This window comes from Pteronotus mesoamericanus, unplaced genomic scaffold, assembly GCF_021234165.1.
Source record: "Pteronotus mesoamericanus isolate MK-2021 breed Mesoamerican mustached bat unplaced genomic scaffold, CSHL_Meso_final contig_90, whole genome shotgun sequence".
Lineage (NCBI taxonomy): Eukaryota > Metazoa > Chordata > Mammalia > Chiroptera > Mormoopidae > Pteronotus > Pteronotus mesoamericanus.
Window position 1 is genome coordinate 30,063,355 of NW_026555277.1, and position 18,062 is coordinate 30,081,416.

At 45.9% G+C, this 18,062-nt stretch overlaps 1 protein-coding gene across 3 annotated transcripts in view; it reads left to right on the forward strand.

The window, feature by feature from the left end:
• Window positions 1–5,682: 5,682 nt before the first annotated feature.
• SLC1A2 (solute carrier family 1 member 2) overlaps window positions 5,683–18,062 on the forward strand; it is a 138,690-nt gene continuing 126,310 nt past the window's right edge. Inside the window, exon 1 of one of the 3 annotated variants that reach the window (XM_054585910.1) lies at window positions 5,683–5,794. The gene's annotated coding sequence lies outside the window, so the exon portion shown is untranslated. Of the gene's footprint in view, window positions 5,795–6,667; window positions 6,755–18,062 lie in introns of those variants that run through there. The other 2 variants (XM_054585906.1, XM_054585904.1) reach the window with 2 other exon arrangements.

The following is an 18,062-nucleotide window of genomic DNA, read 5'->3' on the forward strand; positions in this document are numbered from 1 at the left end:
TTTTGCAGCTACCAGAATGGTTTCCATTTTACAGATGAGAGAGTTTAATCTCAGAAGGATAGGGTGGCCCACTCCCATGTGTGGACGAGCTAGGATTTGAACACAGGCTGCTCGACTCCGAAGCCCAGATGTGCTTTACCAGAACAGCTGGTAAAGCACATGAAAACTGAAAGGACATTTGTTCACTGGATGATTCTGACTATGCAAAGAATCAAGAGTGTGAATGTCCCACCTCATCCTCATGAGCTGATGGTGGGTGGTTTTCTCATTCCTAAATTCTGGAGAGCATCACTGATTTTTAAGAGGAAGACAGATGAAATGGTTATTGCATTCAGGGGGGAAAGAGTCAAATTAATATTTCTCAGACATTACTAAGTGACAGTCCCTTTTGGAGGGGGTAACCCTGGGGTCACTTGGCCGCTATTTCTTTCTCTACGTCACTTTCTTCTGATAAACTTCGAACATCGAGACATTTCTCTTCTGTTGTCATCGTAAGGGGGAAAGGGCTTATTTAACAGCCTTTTATGGGAAAACAGTGTAGAACTTTTTTTCCTTTTCTATATTAGGCATGCCCCCCGCCAAACTTCCCCGACATGCAGATGCAATAGCCAATCTCAGGCAATCTGAGGGAGGATCAAGACAGGGAATGAGTTCTTAGAAGAGTACAATGTGAGAAGGGCGTCTTAATCCCTTCTTTGGTCCAACAAAGCTCTCATAATGGTTGAAGAAGAACATTGAGAATCATAGAATTTTGGCCTGGAACATTTGAGAACATCTGGTAGCTTCATCTATGGTATAAATATACCTTCTCCTAATCTCTAACAAATGCTCTGGCTGTCTTCTTTTCTGCTGGAAGACCCTCTCAGGTGGAGAGGGTCCTGCATGCCATGGGAGCCACCTGTTCCAGTAATGATGGCTTTATATGCTATAGGTTGCATAGCAGAGAGGTTAAAAGCAAGGTTCTGCAGGAAGAATTCTGAACTCAAACCCCAGCTCATCACTGTAGATCCCTTTTCCATCTCTCTCTCCATCCTGCGCCGTTCCCCCTAGAGGTTGAACTTCAAGGACCACATATGAGTTTTATCTGTGGGCTTTCCTGCTCTCTAGTTTCCAGCTTTGGCCAATAGGGAGGCCCAGAAGGAAGAGAAGAACAGGAGGGGAGTGCAGCTGAGTTGTTTATTCCCAGGCCCCCTGCCAGCAGTTGCTCTGGCAACAAAGGTCTCCATTCCTGTTGTGTGGTCTTTTGGTCTTTTCCATACACCATTCCCCTCTAGGTCCCAGTAACCTCCCTTCAGGCTTAGGGTGGGCAATGGTGCCCCACTGTTACCAGCCCAGGGGGTCTGCACTGTCCCTAGAGTTTCCCTATACCCTTCCTGTATCCTTCTAAATAATCTCCTTATTAAACTTTGCACAATTTAGTTAAGTTGAACATACTCTCTTTTTCTAGCTAGGACCTTGATTGATACACCACTCATTATCTGTGCACCGTTGGGTAATTCCTTAACCTCTCTTGGTCCTGGTTTTCTCCTCTGTAAAATGGAGGTAATAATACCATTTCCTGTAGAAGGCCATTTTAAGAACAAAACAAGGTTATACATATTAAGATACTTTGAACACACATGGTAAAGACTCCGTTAATTTTAGGGTAATATTACAACTACCATGAACTCCCAGCTTCAACATTACTTTAATCCAACATCTTCTAACTGTGATAGGCTTTAATGCAACAATCAAAAAGGCACCAGAAAGAAAAAAAAGGCAATTCCTATGGTAAAAATTAACTTCGAAACATCCTTTAGTCACCTCTCAGAGTACAATTATTATTATCATTTATTTTTTTTATTCAGCCCGGCAGAATAGTTCTTCCACTAAGTTTGAGAATCAATGAGCTAGACTTCAGGAAGGTAAATCTATATGCCATTTTCAGAGCATCCCGCCCTTCCTGCTTCTGCCATGACCATGGGCTCCCTCGGGGAGACCCAGGGAGGGCAGGAAGTTCAACATTTCTCCTGCTGGCTGCTAGGGCTGGCCTGGTTCTGTTCTCATTTCAAGGTTCCATCAGTTTCATGCTGGCTGGGTGACTTACGGAGTGTTGTGAGGCTAAAACAAAGTGAATAGGGTCACATTTGAGATGGTTTTAGGGGAGGCTAGGTTTTCAAGTGAAATCAGTGTTAAATTAAATTGGGTGCATGCTGCCACTCCCATGTGTCTGGGATGACCCTTTATTACGTATGCAGGATGTGCCAGGCTTAGAACTAAGCGTTTCCTACATATTATCCCATTGAATCTCACAGCCACCCTGAGGTGGCCATTATCATGTTCTCTAGTTTTTAGATGAGGGAGCTGAGAACCTAAAGGACACAGCCTGAGGTAACACAGGGCCCACCACACGGCAGGGCAGGATTTAATGCGGGTCTGCCTGACCCAGAGGCGGCTCTGACCCAGCACTGAGGCAGTGTGGTGTAGCCACAGGGCTTACCCTCCAGGTCCCCTGTGTGTATGACTTAAGGAGAACATTCTGTTTCTATAGCTTCTCATCTTACTTGTCCAGAATCACACACAAGTGTTTGCCTGGATAAAAATGTTACTTCCCTGTATTTGAAAAGAGGAGGGTCAGCCTTGTATCATGTGCTCCTTAGTTTTGTCTTTCCAAAAGGCTAAACACACCCACTTTCTCTAGCTACCTCGGGGGGCCCTGTTTCTGAGTCCCTCTCCATCTTGTTGAGCTATTGTAGTCCAGTGGTTCCTGACGTTGGCTGCATAGTAGGACCAATCACCTGGGGAAGTCTTTAAAAATACCAATGTGAGGGTCCCACCCCAGGCTGCTGGAACCAAAATCTCTGGAAGGCAGTCTGAACATTGTTGTTTTGTGAAAAAGCTCTCACAGTATATTCTAATGAGCAGCCAGGGTTGACAGGCACTACTTTACTTTGCTTTAAAAGTGTGGAATGGGTGGGAATGTTGGCAGGAGCCCTCTGTTGCAAGCAAAGAGAGTCAGTTCCTCGTAGCTAACGGACATTATCCAGAATTATCTGTGGCATATTCCACATGATTTAATAGGTCTTGTCTCCAAGGGCAGCTGAATACAAATGTCTCTTAAATGTAGGATGGGATGTCAAACATGGTCACTCATAGAGAAGGGGGCAGAGTGACATCATGAACTCCCAACTAATCTGGCCATGCTTGATGATTCACCTGCATTCTCTCAGGTCCTGAACACGGAAAACATAATTGAGTACTTTAAAATAATTTTTATATTTATTGCAATATAATTTTATTGGCATATAACATTGTGTAAGTTTGAGATGTACAATGTGTTGATTTGCTACATTTATACAGGGCCCGGCAGAAATAATGACCACTTGAGTATGGTCGGTAGGGTAATAATAATATGGGTGTAATAATTTAGAGTTTTAATTGAACATTTCACCTAAAATGACATAGGGTGTGCTTGAGTGTGATATAGTTATGTTACAGAGTTACATGCTTATGATTTTGTAGTAAACTATTTTGTAATGAAAAAGGGGTGGCATTTGTGACTCTGTATATTGCAAAATGATTGTTGCCATAGCGCAAGCCAAACTCTCTATCATGGCACATAATTATCTTTTTTTTTTTTTTTTTTTTTTGTGGTGGGAGCAATTAATATCTTGCCTCTTACCAACTTTGCAGCTTATAATACAGTGCTGTTGTCTGTAGAGATCTCCAGGACTTATCAGTGGATGCAAGTTTGTACCCTTAAATGCGGTCTTCCCAACTCTCCCACCCCCTGCCCCTGGTAACCACCACTTCTACTCGGTTTTTACAAAGTTCAGTTATTTTAGAACCCACATAGAAATGATGTCATACATTGTCTGACTTATCTCACTTAGCCTAATGCCCTGAGAGTTTTTTTTAATTGAATGACTTAAAAACAATTCCACCTCTTTTCCCTGTCCTTCTCTTTACCCCGTGATTCTGTAACCCCAGCTGCCTTGCTCTGGGCAGAGAGCGCTGCTGATTGGTGCAGCTCAGCCCTGCGCGTCTGTGTGCGGATATTGAGGGATTGTGATGGGGGAGCCCATTCGCACTCATCCTTAAAGGCAGTTGCAGCAGCGCTGCTGGGATCATCAATATCTAGGTCCGAGAGAGATCCCCATGGCTTTGTTCTCCAGCTGCCACCTCAGCAGAGGGAAGTCAAATCCCTAACTGAAAAGAGAAAATGAGACGTACAGGGTTTGCACCTGACAACTTCCAATACAAAGCCATACATCTACCCTTCTGGGAGGACTAAAGAGAGGGCAGTGCAAGTCTAACACCAAGGGGCAAGAAGGTAGTTTTTCATCTATGTGTCAGATTACGTGTATTTAGTACAGGTTTATTCATTAGTTTAATAACTCAAATGAAAAAAGGAAAATACGAAGTTTAGAGGGGTTGTAAGAGTTCTAGGATGAGGAAGATATAGATCTGGTTAGTTTAATGGGGCAGACAAAAGGGAGGGAGGAGGAGAGGGAAGGAGAGACATGGAGGGAGGCATGGATGGTGGAAGATGTTTGGACTCAGATTCTGGGAAGATCGGTGAAGAAGGAGGTGAACAGATTTTTTTTAAAAAAACTTCGATTTCTTGTTTTGGCTATTTCTCTCATCTGCCCATTCATCCCTGGGCATTGTGTTCAAGAAACTATCCTCCAAGGACCCTTAAATTTAACTGAACATTTTTTGAGGGTTCACTGGGTGCAAAACTCTAGTTTAAGACCTTTGCATATCTCTTGCATTTCATTTCGTTCTCTTTGCACTGCGAGGTTGAGGCTGTTACTCCCATTTTGTAGATGGGATGAAGAGAAGTTGAGGCCTTTGCCCGAGGTCCCTGCCCTGGAAGGTGGTGAAGAACTCAAAGGCTCTCGGATACCAGCGCTTGGCATTTAACCACTAAGCCGTCCTGCTGGGACTCTGGCTGCGCTGCCACAGTCCCCTGGGTGAGCTCCGCGAGTTTCCACGTGGCCAGACGCGTTCAGTCTTCTGACCAGGGTCAGCACAGCCCGAGACTGAAGAGTGCCGTCCCCAGGAAAGCTGACTGGGGAGACAGGAGCCTAGCAGACGCCACGGGTTCTGAGACCCCGCCTGGGGGGGGGGGGGGGGCGAGGGGGAGAGAGAGAGAGAGAGAGAGAGAGAGAGAGAGAGAGAGAGAGAGAGAGAGAGAGAGAGAGGGAGAGAGAGAGAGAGACTGTTTAATTCTCACCGCGGCCCTGCAAAGGGGGTTCTTTTTGCTCTCCTTTTGCAGACGGGGAAAGTGAGGCTTTCCCTTCCCGGAGGTCACAACGTCAGGCAGGTGGTAGAGGTGTAGGTGTCTGCTGGGTACCAAAGATAATAAAATCTGCAGGGATCTCTTCATTATTATGCAAAGCCGAAGGGGAGGCTCAGACCCTCCCTTGCCCAAGCCCATCTGCCTCCGCGCGCTGTCCCCGGGGCTCAGAAGCCGGAGGCGAGCAGAGTCCAGTGGGTGGAGACGCGTTCTCCGCTACTAGCCTTGGCCATCTTTCCGCGCCTTGCCAGCCAGCACCCCCAAGCCGATCTCCCTTGACTTAAAAACACTACGGCCCTCCCGCCCCCGCCCGCCGCCCCCAGGGAGCTGCATTAATATTAATCCCTATGAATAATTGAAGGCGAGAGATTTATTCGGGCCTCTGCGGGGGAGGGCGCGCAGCTGGGCTGCATTTTGGCCACGCCACCCGCGTGTTTCGGTCGCTTGGACTCCACGGGGCCCGGGACGTGGGAGGATGGAGTGGGTGTGCCGCCTGTGAGCTTGAGCTTGGGGGTGAGTATGAGGCAGAGCAAGCAGGCCAGGGAGTGAGGCGGAGAGCTCGAGGGAGGCGGGGACCCAGGGCCATCCCAGGTCTCAGAGCTATAACCTGCGCTTCGCCCCGCGTGGGGTGACCCGGATCCACGCGGGCTTGAGCGGGAACAATAGAGACTCCTTACATCCTGGGCTTTTGCCACGGGCTGCTCAGGCCTTCCTGGGCAACTAGCGAGGTCTCTTTTCTTATTTGGCTAATTTATGGTGAGAGGCTGGGGGAAGGGATGGCAGAGGAGGGGACGCGTCTGGAGATGGGGGGCGAGGGGCTGCAATTAAAGGAGTCTCCGGAGGCGGCGGCGCGCGTGATGTCAGCTTTCGACGAAAATAGAGAGGGATCGCCTGCAAATCCCCAGCTTCGGCGGGGCTAAACCTTGCAATCCCTCCCCGGCCGGCGCCGAGCCAGGGCGCAGCAGCTTCCACCCCCTCCCCCGGCGGGGACAGACCCCCACACGCGCGCACGCTCGCACACACTCTTGGTCCTCCTCTGCCACCACCCTCCGCGTTCACCCTACGCCACTCGCCGCGCCTGCAAGCCCGGCTGCAAGCACAGGTGTTTGCGGTGGCGGCGCACTGTTCGCGCGCACCCTCCCGCAGCCCCGGGGAGGCGCTCTTTCCGGGAAGCCACCCTCTGAACCCTCCGAGAGCCCTGCCAACTGCCGCCGAGGCGGGTGGAAGGGAGAGCAGGACGCGCACGGAGGAGAGCCGAGACGCAGATTTGCGCCCGCAGAGCCTCCCGCGCCCGTTGGGGCGCTAAAGGGCTTACCCAGGAGGGGGGTGGAAGGGCGGGGAGAGGCTCCTCATTAAATACCGCTCTCGGCCACACTTGCGCGCTCACCCCGGCGCCTGCCTACTCCCTCGTCTGCCGCTGCCGGATTGTGCCGAAGAGGAGGGGGCGTTCCCCACGATGGCATCCACGGAAGGGTGAGGGGGCTTATCTCTGTACCCAGAGGAAAGCGGGGGCCGCTCTAGGGGTGGTGGCCCCCGACCGGGATGGGGACAGAAAGACGTTGGCACCGGGTTTCAGGAACTGTGTCGGACCGATGGCTGGCTGGGTGTGGGAGGGTGGCGAGGAGATGGATTTTCTTTTGCCAAGCTTACTGCTTAACCCTTTGAGGATGCGAGAGATGGAGGATTGTTTTGTTTTATTAAAAGGGTACGTCGGGGGTGTGAAAACTGTGACGAAAAAAATTTTCTTAAGGTTACTTTTGAGGTCTAAAAGCAATAAGGAATTGGGCTCGGTGTGAGCGGCAGACATCGCCCGGGAAGCGGAGCTTGGAGCGCGGCGCAGCCTGGAAGGTGGGGACCGGCCGGGATGAATGAGCTGGGACCAGGGCAGGGCAGGGCAGGGCGGGGCGGGGCGAGGACCAGCGCGCGCGGCCTTGAATGTTCAGATTTGCAGAGCCGCTGAGTAGACGCCCGGCCTCCTCTGATCTCTCCTTGACCCTGGATGGCGGAATCTCCCTGGCCAGCTATAAGGAAAAGTGGAAGAGATTTGGGTGCTTCCCGGGAAGAGGCGGGAAAAGGAATGGTTTTGGGCAGGGAGAGGAGTCCCTGGACTCCAGCGGGGAAGCATTGGCTTTCCCGTTCTGCCCTCGGCTGTGGAGTCGTGTCCTGCCTTCAGAGGCTGCAGACTGATGGAGCCTGTTCTCAGCGATGAATAAAGACAGGTGTCTTTAGCAAGAAGGAGACAGGGCTGCAAAGGGCAAAAGGATCCCTCCAATAGATCACAATGGAAGAGTCCAGAACAACATTCTTGGGCCGCTATTTCCCTGGAAACTTTTCCAACTCAGGAGAGCCTGAGTAGGAATAAAAGGACTGTTTGGGAAGCTCAGCTCTTTGGTTAGTTCATGAAATTGCACTAGACACTTGCAGGCAATCTCCTGGATCCGTGGTACGTGGAAGGCAAATGTCAGTCCGTCTTCGGATGGATCGGCACCAAGGACGGTTGCAGGCACTTCCCATAGTTTCTCTTTGATAAATGTTACCAATGTGGCAGGCTTGTTTTGGGGGACTGGGTCTCTAAGTAGGAGCGAAGAACTGGTCCCAAAGTGAGATTTCTAGACTCCAGCCTTCAACAAAGGGAAACTATTCCTAAAACTGTCTCTCTGAGTTTAGGAGAACTCATCTCTTCTCTATCCCCTGAAGTCCTTCCAAAGGGATTCTGGCATCTTGTGGTAGCATGAGATTTCTTCTCTCTTTTCATCCTAACTGTTCAGCAGTGTGGACCTTTTTTACTATCGTTTCTCCAAAAAGATGCTGTGGAAAAACATTGTGTATTAGGAGGATGGTGTAATGTTCTAAAACAGATTTCTAGAATTAAATATTAAGGGCCCATATGGCAACACCTCAGTGCCTTCCCTGTTTAATTAAACAGTCTTTCATATTAGAAAAGATATTAAGGCATTTCTGGCTGCCTTTAGGGCCCTTCTAGATTTGCCCCTGCTCGTAAAGGCTAGATTGGAAAACATCTGTAAAAGACATGGTAGATGGTAGCCGTTCAAGTCCTGCTTCTGACTCCTTATTTTGATGGCCAGGTAGAGAAAGGAGAGGTTAAGACAACAGCAGAAATCCCCAAATTAAGTGTGTTTGTCTCACCTTTGTTCTACATGAGAGCTGTCGAATGATTTGACATTAAATATGGAGTAGAAGTGATTTTCAGTATTTTTAAAAGACTCACATTCAGTTAATGTTATATTTGTACTCTGTGGGCAATTATGAAAAGATTGTTCAGGGGAACGTATATGTGGGAGATGAAAGAGTTGAGAAAATTTGAAAGGCTGGGAAACAAATATAAAAAGACCCATGACCCATTGTCATTTCAGGGCAATGACTGATGAGGAGGTGACATTCTCTGAAGTCCTGGTCTGTCTTTTCTTCCAGATGAATTTCCTACGTACTTATGGGGTAGACCTCACGTACCAGGCTCTCTGAGGGGGTACAAAGAGGGGGGAGTAAGGGTCTGGGAGCTGGCTTTTTGAAGATCAGCTCCTATTGAAGACTTTGATTAGTAAATTTTTCATATGGTTTGGTGACATACCCTTACCTCTTCCGATGTCTTTGGTTGATGTGCATCATAGAGGGAAGTCCACAGATCATCCTCAGGCTACTCTCCTTTGTTAGCCACTGTACAATGTTGAAACTGTCTCCTTGAAACATACATTGCTGAGAAGAAAGCAAAAACAGCAATAGAGTTATTACATGCTTTCAAAGTATGTATTTTCAGTTCAACTCTGTTTGATCCAGAATGTTTGGGGAATGGGATATCATGGTAAACTAACAATTCTGGCTACCAATTATTTGACAATAATGTAGATTAGAGTCTACAACATGTTGATTACTAAGTTTTAAAGAATTATTAGAAAGAATAGTGACATCTGATGTTTGTTTAGCACTCCACATTCAAAGCTCATTTGTGTACAACATCACATTTGATTCTTTCAATAGCTATGAAGTAGGTGGTCCAATCAAAATGGGCTTTAAGAATAAATGACATAGACTGCAATGTCATCTGTCCAGAAAGGTTCCAAAACTTGGCAAAACTTTGGGGTTATCACCTGGAAATATCAGTTATCACTGAAGTGTAAACTAGGCATGTCTGTTGCTGAAGATTACTGGCTTTCTCTTGAGTCTTTGACATACACAAACTGCCTTTTGGAATATTCTTAATAGAAGTCTGTGCACTAGGCCTTTGCACATCACACTCAGACACAGTTTGGTTACCTGAGATTTCTCACTTGAAATTGGGATTATTAGAACCCAGTCTCTATAAAAATCAGCAGTAGACTCTGGTAGTTCCCATGCCCTGAGAGGTATTTTCTTGCAAAACAAGGTCTAATTTGATTGTTGAGCATTGTCTTTTTTCTGAGTCTTCTGACATGACTAGAAATACAGTTTTACGTCCCTGGCCCAAATTAGAAAGAGATTATAAGTAGTTGGTGGCAGACAGGCTAATGTCCATTATTGACTGAGTTAAAGTAGAGCACCCAGCGGCTGTAGAGGAGGGCGTTTTAGAAATACGTTTTTGGGGTGGAAGATGGCTAAGTCATCATGTGTGTCAGGGACCCGAGGCTATCTGTCTTCTGATCAGCACCCAGGAGCAAGGGGTCAGGGCAAAAGCCAACCACGAAGGCTTGGGTTTCAGTCAGACTTAGAAAGCAAGCGAAACAGAAAACTGCTGACAAGAGAAGAACTCTGCCAAGGGAGGCCTCTGGATTTATTATTTCAAGCAAACAAAAGCAAAACACAACAATTGCCGTTCTCTCTCCTCCCCTCGGGAAGGAGGTTGAGGTCAGCTGGAGGAGGAACCTGGGGAGTAGGCTTATTGCAAGGGAGTGGGGGGCATGGGGTTTGGGGGTCCAGAGGGGTTTGCATATTGCATGCCTCGGGCTTGGCTCCAGTTTTCATTTCTCATTTTCTCATTTTCAAGAATATAAAAATCAGCCACCTTGGGTAAAAAAGCTATTACTGGAACAAGGAGAAAGCCATTTCATGTTGACTAAGGCAGCCTCTTGTGAGTGATTCAAAGCTTAATTCTCAAGAAATAATTTCTAAATCCAAATGAAGCTTGTAAAGTGGGAAGGCTGGGCTGTTAAAAACCAAAGGACAAGCCTGTGCATTGCTCTCAATGGCTACTTCTTACCCTCTTTTATGCAACATGAGTAGGTGCTGTCTCCTTTGGTCAGATTGAGGGAAATTGTCAGACAAGGAAAAGTCCTGAAGAGATGGTACTTCAGCTGTAGGAACAAGCAATATTTAACAGCGGAGTGTGAGATTTCTAGGTCAGTGTGCCATAAATCCTACAGATCTAGCATTGCAATGCCTTTTCACAGTTTGAAACACAACACAGTTGATTTCCAGGAAAATCCCTCCTCCCCACCCTCCTCTATGGCTGTATCACACAATACCCTGTGTCTGGTTTCCCCCCGTTGAAGGCAAACTAAACTGTTTTCCATACTGATTTTGACCCCCTTGGGACTGGCTTGCCTCTGGGAATGAGCTGATTCTACTTTTCATTTCATTCACCCGGTATAACTATTTTAATCAAGGAAGACACCGATAATTTAAAATCTAGCAATAGGCAGCAGAAGAGTAGTTCCCGAGATAATATTTTAGTTTGGTTTGCATTTTAAGGACTTGTCCTGGAAGTCTGCAAAACCTCACACACGCCACAGCACTGCCTCACCAGCAGTCTTCCCTCCTGTGCCCTTAGCAGCTCGTCGGGGGCACGCAGGATGTTTCATAGAAAGGGTTTTAGCATCCAGATTAGGGCAAATCTCTTTATTTACCAGCATCGTGTGCTTGCTCCCTCCTCCCGCTGCCTGCCCCTCACCCATCAACCGTACCAGCGCCAAGTCCTTGGAATGAATTAATTAAAGGAGTGTTTAAAAATATCTCACTGCTCCATCTCCACGTGCTCCATCATTGACTTGAGGCAGATGGGCTGCATATTTGTCAGTAGGATAGGAAAGGACTAGCAGCTCGTTATAAATCTGTCTGGATGGCTTCAAACAATGGCAGAAAAGACAATGGGTCAGCTGTAATAAAGGAGGGTGAAGAAAAGAAGAGATCGTAAACTTTTAAAAAAGAATACCTTATTTTCTTAGGGCTTTGGTGTTCTTAATGGTTGTTTTTCAACAGTGTTGATATTTATTATCTTTCGTTCACATATTTATCGAATTTCTCACTTAGCAGATAGGATGGGCCGTCTGGTGTTTTAGGCGATCTCGGCAGCTGCTTTGGATTATAGGCTCATTGAGCAAGGACAGTCCTTTTAAAATGGAATGAAGGGAACGAACTCCGTTTTGGCAGCTGGACTTGATCTGTGTCGATCCAGGATCCCTCTGGGATAGAGGATGGTGCTTGTTAAAGACCTTGAATGAAATCCTTGGGGACAAAGGGGGAGACAGTTTCCCCTCACACCTCTGTATAGAGGCTGCATTTAAATCTCTGAGAGTACTTTCTTGAGTTACATTTGGTCAGAAGGACCATCTGTTACTCTCTGTAACCTGGCACAGGACTTTCTGTCACGGGCTCCCGCTCTCCCGGTTCCCAGCCACTGTGCGGTCAGGATCTCAGCGCTGGTGGCAGCGTCAGAGGTGGGTCCGAGACTTGCCTGCCTCCCCAGCTTTGCTGTCCCCACAGCCCTGGACACAAGGCATATAGTCTGGGCTGCCAGAGGATTTTGAAAATGTTTATGTTTTAATTAAAATTATAATTGCTAATAATTAAAAACATTTCACCTAAAAAAAAAATTCCTCACTCTGACTTCTGTCAAAAATTGGCAGATTTGATGATGACAAAGGACCTACCCTTTTCTCTTGGCACTATGCCTTGAGTCACGATAACCCAGCAATGTTTTAAACGCTTTTCATGTGTTAATTTATTTAATCTCCGCAATATGATGCACAGAGGCTATTATTACCTCTATTTCACAGGCATGGAAACTGAGGCACAGAAAGATTAAATAACTTGCCCACGATTTCACAGCTAGTAAATGGCAAAGCTGGACCTTAAACCCAGGCAGTCTGGATCTGGGCCCCTAGTCACTTGGCCATACTGTTTAGTCCTGCAGGGCCGAGGTTGGGTAGTGGCTGTCCTTTGAGACAAGGCATGCTCCTTCCTCTTGCTCATGTCACTAGCTTGACCCCTTACTCTTCTCAGGCAACCATTGAGACACTGAGAGCTTGGGCTCTGTCCTCAGATGGTGTGCCCCAAGCTGGTGACTGGCTTGGAAAAATTCTTCACAATTCCATTCCTTTGTCATGAAAGATAATTCGAGCTACTTTTTCTTTTTAACCCCTTAGCCACTCCCTTTTGCTATTTCTTTAACTTTGCTCTTAATTCAGAGTTCTCTTGTAGCTGTTGGTTATCGGGAAGCCAATAGCATTGCCTTACAAGAGATGCAGTGCTTTGAAACAGCTTGGGGCATGACCACATGGGTCCCATTCTTTGGAATATCGAGCCTTAGGAATGCACTTTTTCATGGCAAATGTAGCTGAGCAATTACTGGCCCTGGAATTTATCCTTCCTTACGTGATTTTCAAGTGTGGCTGTTTAGGGTTGTGACTTACCTATTTTCCTAAAACAGCTACTAGCCCTGTAGGGCTGATGTTGTTGGTTTGTTTTTTCCCCCAACACATGCAAATAGTGGTGGCTAGGGATGCCTTTTAAATTGAGGAGGAAATCTTTCAGATACATTTGTGTGTACGAATTTTTAAGAGTGGCACAGTTTGCTGATCACCCAATAGATGGCAGTATATGTCAGCCCTTGATCCAGACTCACCAGTCTCCTTTGACTCCCTTTGGAAACTTCTAGGTCTTAGGGAATACCAATTCCCAGGGCATTCTTCTCTCTTTTGATTAAAAAAATTGTCTCCACCAAATATATCATTTAGTAACCATGAGAAAATTGTCATATATCAACAGTTTTCAGAGTATCACCATATACAAATATAAATAGAACCATTCATTTTAACTTATTCCAAGTCTGTGTGACTACACATATATGATTTCATTAAATCCTTGGAAAACTCCTGTTAAATATTATGCCCATTTTACAGATGTGAATACTGAAGCTTTGAGAAATTTGGATTTTTACACTGTTATAGGGTGCCTTGTTGTTGTTGTTGTTGTCGTTGTTCATCTACTTCTTTGGTGTTTCATACTCTCCACATTTTGCTCTTAATTCACATTTCCTTGAAATTTCACAAGCTCCCCCTTTGTTTGTTTTTGCTCCAGAGGGTATCTCCAATCATTTTGATCAAAGAAAGCAAGATAGCTAAAAAAATTTGAGGCAAAAAGATTTTAGGGGCAATGCATGAGAAGGGCAGCAATGGTTACAGAAAGAAGACATTCAAAGGACAATGGCACCATAAAAAAAAAATGTGAGACTAAGTTTGGGCAACTGAGGAGGATGGTCAGACCCCAGCTTGTAGACATTAAACTAGGAGTTTCAGAAAGAAGCAGTTACAATGCATGATGGGAGATAAGGCAAAAGGAAACAGATAAAACAAGGAAAGCATCCTCCATCAGGTATCAGGCAAAACTAAGTGCTGCAGACCAAACTGTGTTTTGTTTTTATCTCAGTCTACTTAAAAGGATAGCTGTGATCTGATAACCAGCTTTGTTGGGAGAGTAGATGGACGTCAACAGGAACAAAGTACAATTAGATAAACTCATCTAGAGGTGAAATGGATGGATATCAGCTGACAACGCTCATTTCAGACACTCAAGTTCCCCAGGGGATAGGATCAGTTATTATTTTTTATATTTTGATGCAACATATGGACTGGAAAAAGCGTCAACAATAACTATGGGACTTATTTCTAAGAATAGAATAGAGAGTAGTGGACTTATAGACTGAATCCATTCCCTTAATATGTTTTCTGGGATTCAAAGTCATCCATCAGCAGACGTTCGTAAAATCCTCACAGAGACGTGCTGATCGGACCATTGATTTTTCCATTGTGATTAATTGCTACCATTTCCAATGAAGGACTAATCATTTGTAGGCGCTTATCTATTAGCCTGAGAGTACTCAAATTCAGATTCTTTTCATGACGTGGATACGCTGGGTTTAATGCACTGCTGCTGACTGGTCCTGGGAAACTTGGTGCATGAAGTTTTTTGAGGGGAACTCCCAGCCTAACACCCCGTGGAAGAGAGAAGGAAGCCAGGGTGGGGAGAAGGAGAAGCTGACACAGTCACAGGAGCCTGTGGCACAGGAGTGACTCTTTGGGACGGTCCAGAACTGAGGAGAGAGTCTGGCCTTTTTAGCACTGCGTTGGCCAGCCACTGGACCCCGGCTGTGCTTGGGCAGTGGGGGTGGCCCTGGGTGGGTACAGGCCAAGGCTTCGGATAGAGTCGGTTAATATTGTCACTTATCAGTACTCCCAGCAGCTTGGGGGAATGAATGCCTCAGTCCTGAAGGTGAGGGGACAAGGGTCCGGGCAGCATGCCACAGCATCCATTATTGTCTCCAAATTCAAATGTTTGAGAGATAATAAAATAACGGGTAGTGTTGCTTGCAAGCTGGATATTCATGTGCCCATACAGCTCTCGTCTGCAATAAAATACTATAACTTAAAAGAAGTGTGTGGTAGGGGGAAAAGGGTGGGGGAGGTGGATGCCGGTGGGCAAGGGTGGGGAGAATTAGTCAGCATCGCATTCCTCAGTCTTAGCTGTGACCCACACAGTCCCCAAGGACAGACAACAGAAGCTCTAGACCTCCCAAAGGCATCTGGTCCAGTGGGAGGATGGTTATCTGAAATTGCTGCCCTAGAAAAGGAAATCAACTTGAACGAGTGGGAGGGGCCACAAGGAGCAACAGAGAGATATATTGAGAAGCAGAGTATAGCTGCTGTTGCTTTTCCCAGTGTTGACAGCAGCTGTTTCTATATTCCCACCAGAGCTGTTTTGCACAGAGTCCTCGCCTTGGGAGAAGTGGACAGTGAATGGGATAACCCCTTTCTGCAATACCCACTGCATTGTTCTGTTGATTCAAAGAGTCATGCATTCTGTCAACCTCTGGCCGAAGGTGATCGGACATTGACATTTCTCTGCTCTATTCCCTTGGTAAATATTGAGATGTGTTCAGAGATGAAAGAACACTTTGTACATCACCTGAGGCCTTGTAAATGATACCTGTGGGTATTTCCCCTTATTTTCTCATAGCAGTGGACTCTGTTCTCTGTAACCAGGACATTGATTATCAATGTGTTTGTGTTTTTATTTGCACAACATCTTAATTCAAGTGGCTCTATTGGAGAGTAATAGAAGGTAAAGCAAGCCAACATTGAAATTTGTCTTTTCTTCTTTTTCTTACCTGTTTTTAAGTTACAAATCTGGTATTTATTATGGCAGACAAGATATTGTCCATGTTTCCAGTATTTAGGTAAAGACAACACTGATTGTATTCAGTCTACATTTAGAAAATATATTTTGCATGCAGACTTTATCAGCCAAATAAAAGGGTATGAAGGATTCACTGTCCACCTTCAAAGAAATTACCTTAAACAGAAATTGTTTAACTTTTGTATCCTTTGGGTAAGTGGTTCTTTTCCCATAACAGAACACATGGCATTATTCCAAAACTAAAACCAAACCAAAACAAACAAACAACTTCAAAAACTTCAGATACTACAGAATGGCATAGAATAAAGAAGCAAAAAACTCCCTCCCAACCCAATCCTGTTCTCTAGAAAGACTCATGTTGTAGTTTATCCCCTGAGACATTTTTCTATGACATGTAAACATCCTATTCTTGATATGCAACCTGTATCATCCTATACAGACAATTCTACAACTTGCTTTTTGTTTAACACCTCTAGGTATATATGCACCTGATAATGTATCTGATGATAGTCCACAGTATGGTCATATAATAATTGATTTAAGCAGTCCCTGATCAACAGACAGGTTACCTCCAAGTCTCTATTATTCTAACAACATTGGGTGGAACATGAATTGGAGGAGTAGATGAGGCAGGACACTGAGACCAGTTATGACTCAGGTGGTCACATGACCTAGGTGGGAGGCCATAGCCTGAATCAGGGCATGGGGCTGGGTATGCATTACCAGATTCCAAAGATATGTAGAAGGACTCAGTGACCAAACACATGTAGTGGGTGAGCAAGAGGGAGGCATAAAGCTCTCTCTCAGTTTCTGGTTTAAGCAAATGGGTGCTAGAGGAGAGTGCAGGAAAGAGATGGCAAGTTTGAAAGAGAAGGTAATGAATTTGGTTAGCATACTGGGTTAGCATTTTTGGGTGGAAATATTCACTGAGCAATTGGATACAGGAGAGCCTGAGGCTTCTATAGACTGATACTTATGATCTTTGAGGTAAATGAGTTCACTCAGAGAGATCATGAAGCTAGAAGATAAAGATTGGGCTGAGGGAAGAATCCTGGGGAGCTCTAGTGTCTCCAGATGGTCATAGGAAGGTGATGTGAGGGCCTGAGAGGTAAGGAGGGGAGTCAGGAGGGAGTGGGTGAACAGCACCAGATGCTGTAGAGCAGTTAAATAATGTGACTGCTGAAAAGTGGCCATTGGATTAATCAGTTTCAAGGTCATCACTAGCCTGTGCCAGAGGTGGGTCAGCCAAGGGCTGGCTACTTTGCCATGCTGGTGTGGGTTGAGAATAGGCATTGAGAAAATGGCTGTAAATTTTTTTTCAAGACTGTCAATCAAGGGGAGGATGGACATAGGAAAGGAGAGAGGAGAGCAGGATTATATTTTGGTTTGTTTTCGGTATTGGGTGGGAGTGCTGTAAGCATGTCCATATGTTAAGGACAAGGTGTGATGAGTGACAGTGAGGTCCTGAGTACCCTTTGGGGAAGAAGCTGATGAAAGAACTAGACCTGTTGCTTGCTGTGGAGATTCCTCAAGGCAGGGCAGGGCAGGGTGGCTCTGTAAGTACTTAGCTGAAGCTGCCTGCCATCTTCCTGATCCCACAGCATAGGGAAGGACAACGCAGAACAGGGAGGGAGCAAAAGGAAACCTGTCTAGTCTGCCAGGTCCCTGCAGTCTATGGTGGTCTGTAGAGTGACAGATGCTGCTACTAGCTCCTCCTTCTTCCTGTAGCTTCATTCGTCAGCCAACTAGAGTTGGATAGATTTTAATAGGGTTTGCTATTTTTTGGATGGGAGGGTGGGCATGGGACCTACCTTCCACAAGCCTTTCTAAAGTCCCATAGCTGGAATTCTCCTCTTTCCCTCCTCTCCCCTTCATTTGCGCTCTTATGTGTTTGTCGAACTTCCTTGGACTCATTCTTGATCCCCATCCTCTCAGCTCTGCATTCTTTTCAGATCACTTCTTGGGCATGTATATGACACATGTAATCCTGAAAACTCCCAAGTGTATATTTCTATCTCAGACCTTTTCTCCAAGCTCCAGATTCATATATCCTTCCACCACCAACAGCCGGAATCACCATGGGTACAATGGAACTCTCGCCAGTGTTTCCTACAGACACATCCCTACTTGCTCCCAAGTTTCCTCTATCTCAATAAATGGCACTACCATCTGTCTACATAATCAAAGCCAGAAATGTAGGTATTGCCCCTGTGTTTTTCTCTTCCCTCAGCCCCAACCTGCAAGCTTTCTCAGTTGTATTTCAAAAATGTTCCTTAAGCCTGGCCTTTTCTCTCCATTGCTATGGCCACCACATCCGCCCAGACAGCTGTCATTGCTCCAGTGGAAGCCACACAGTCTCCTAACAGTCAGTTCCCCC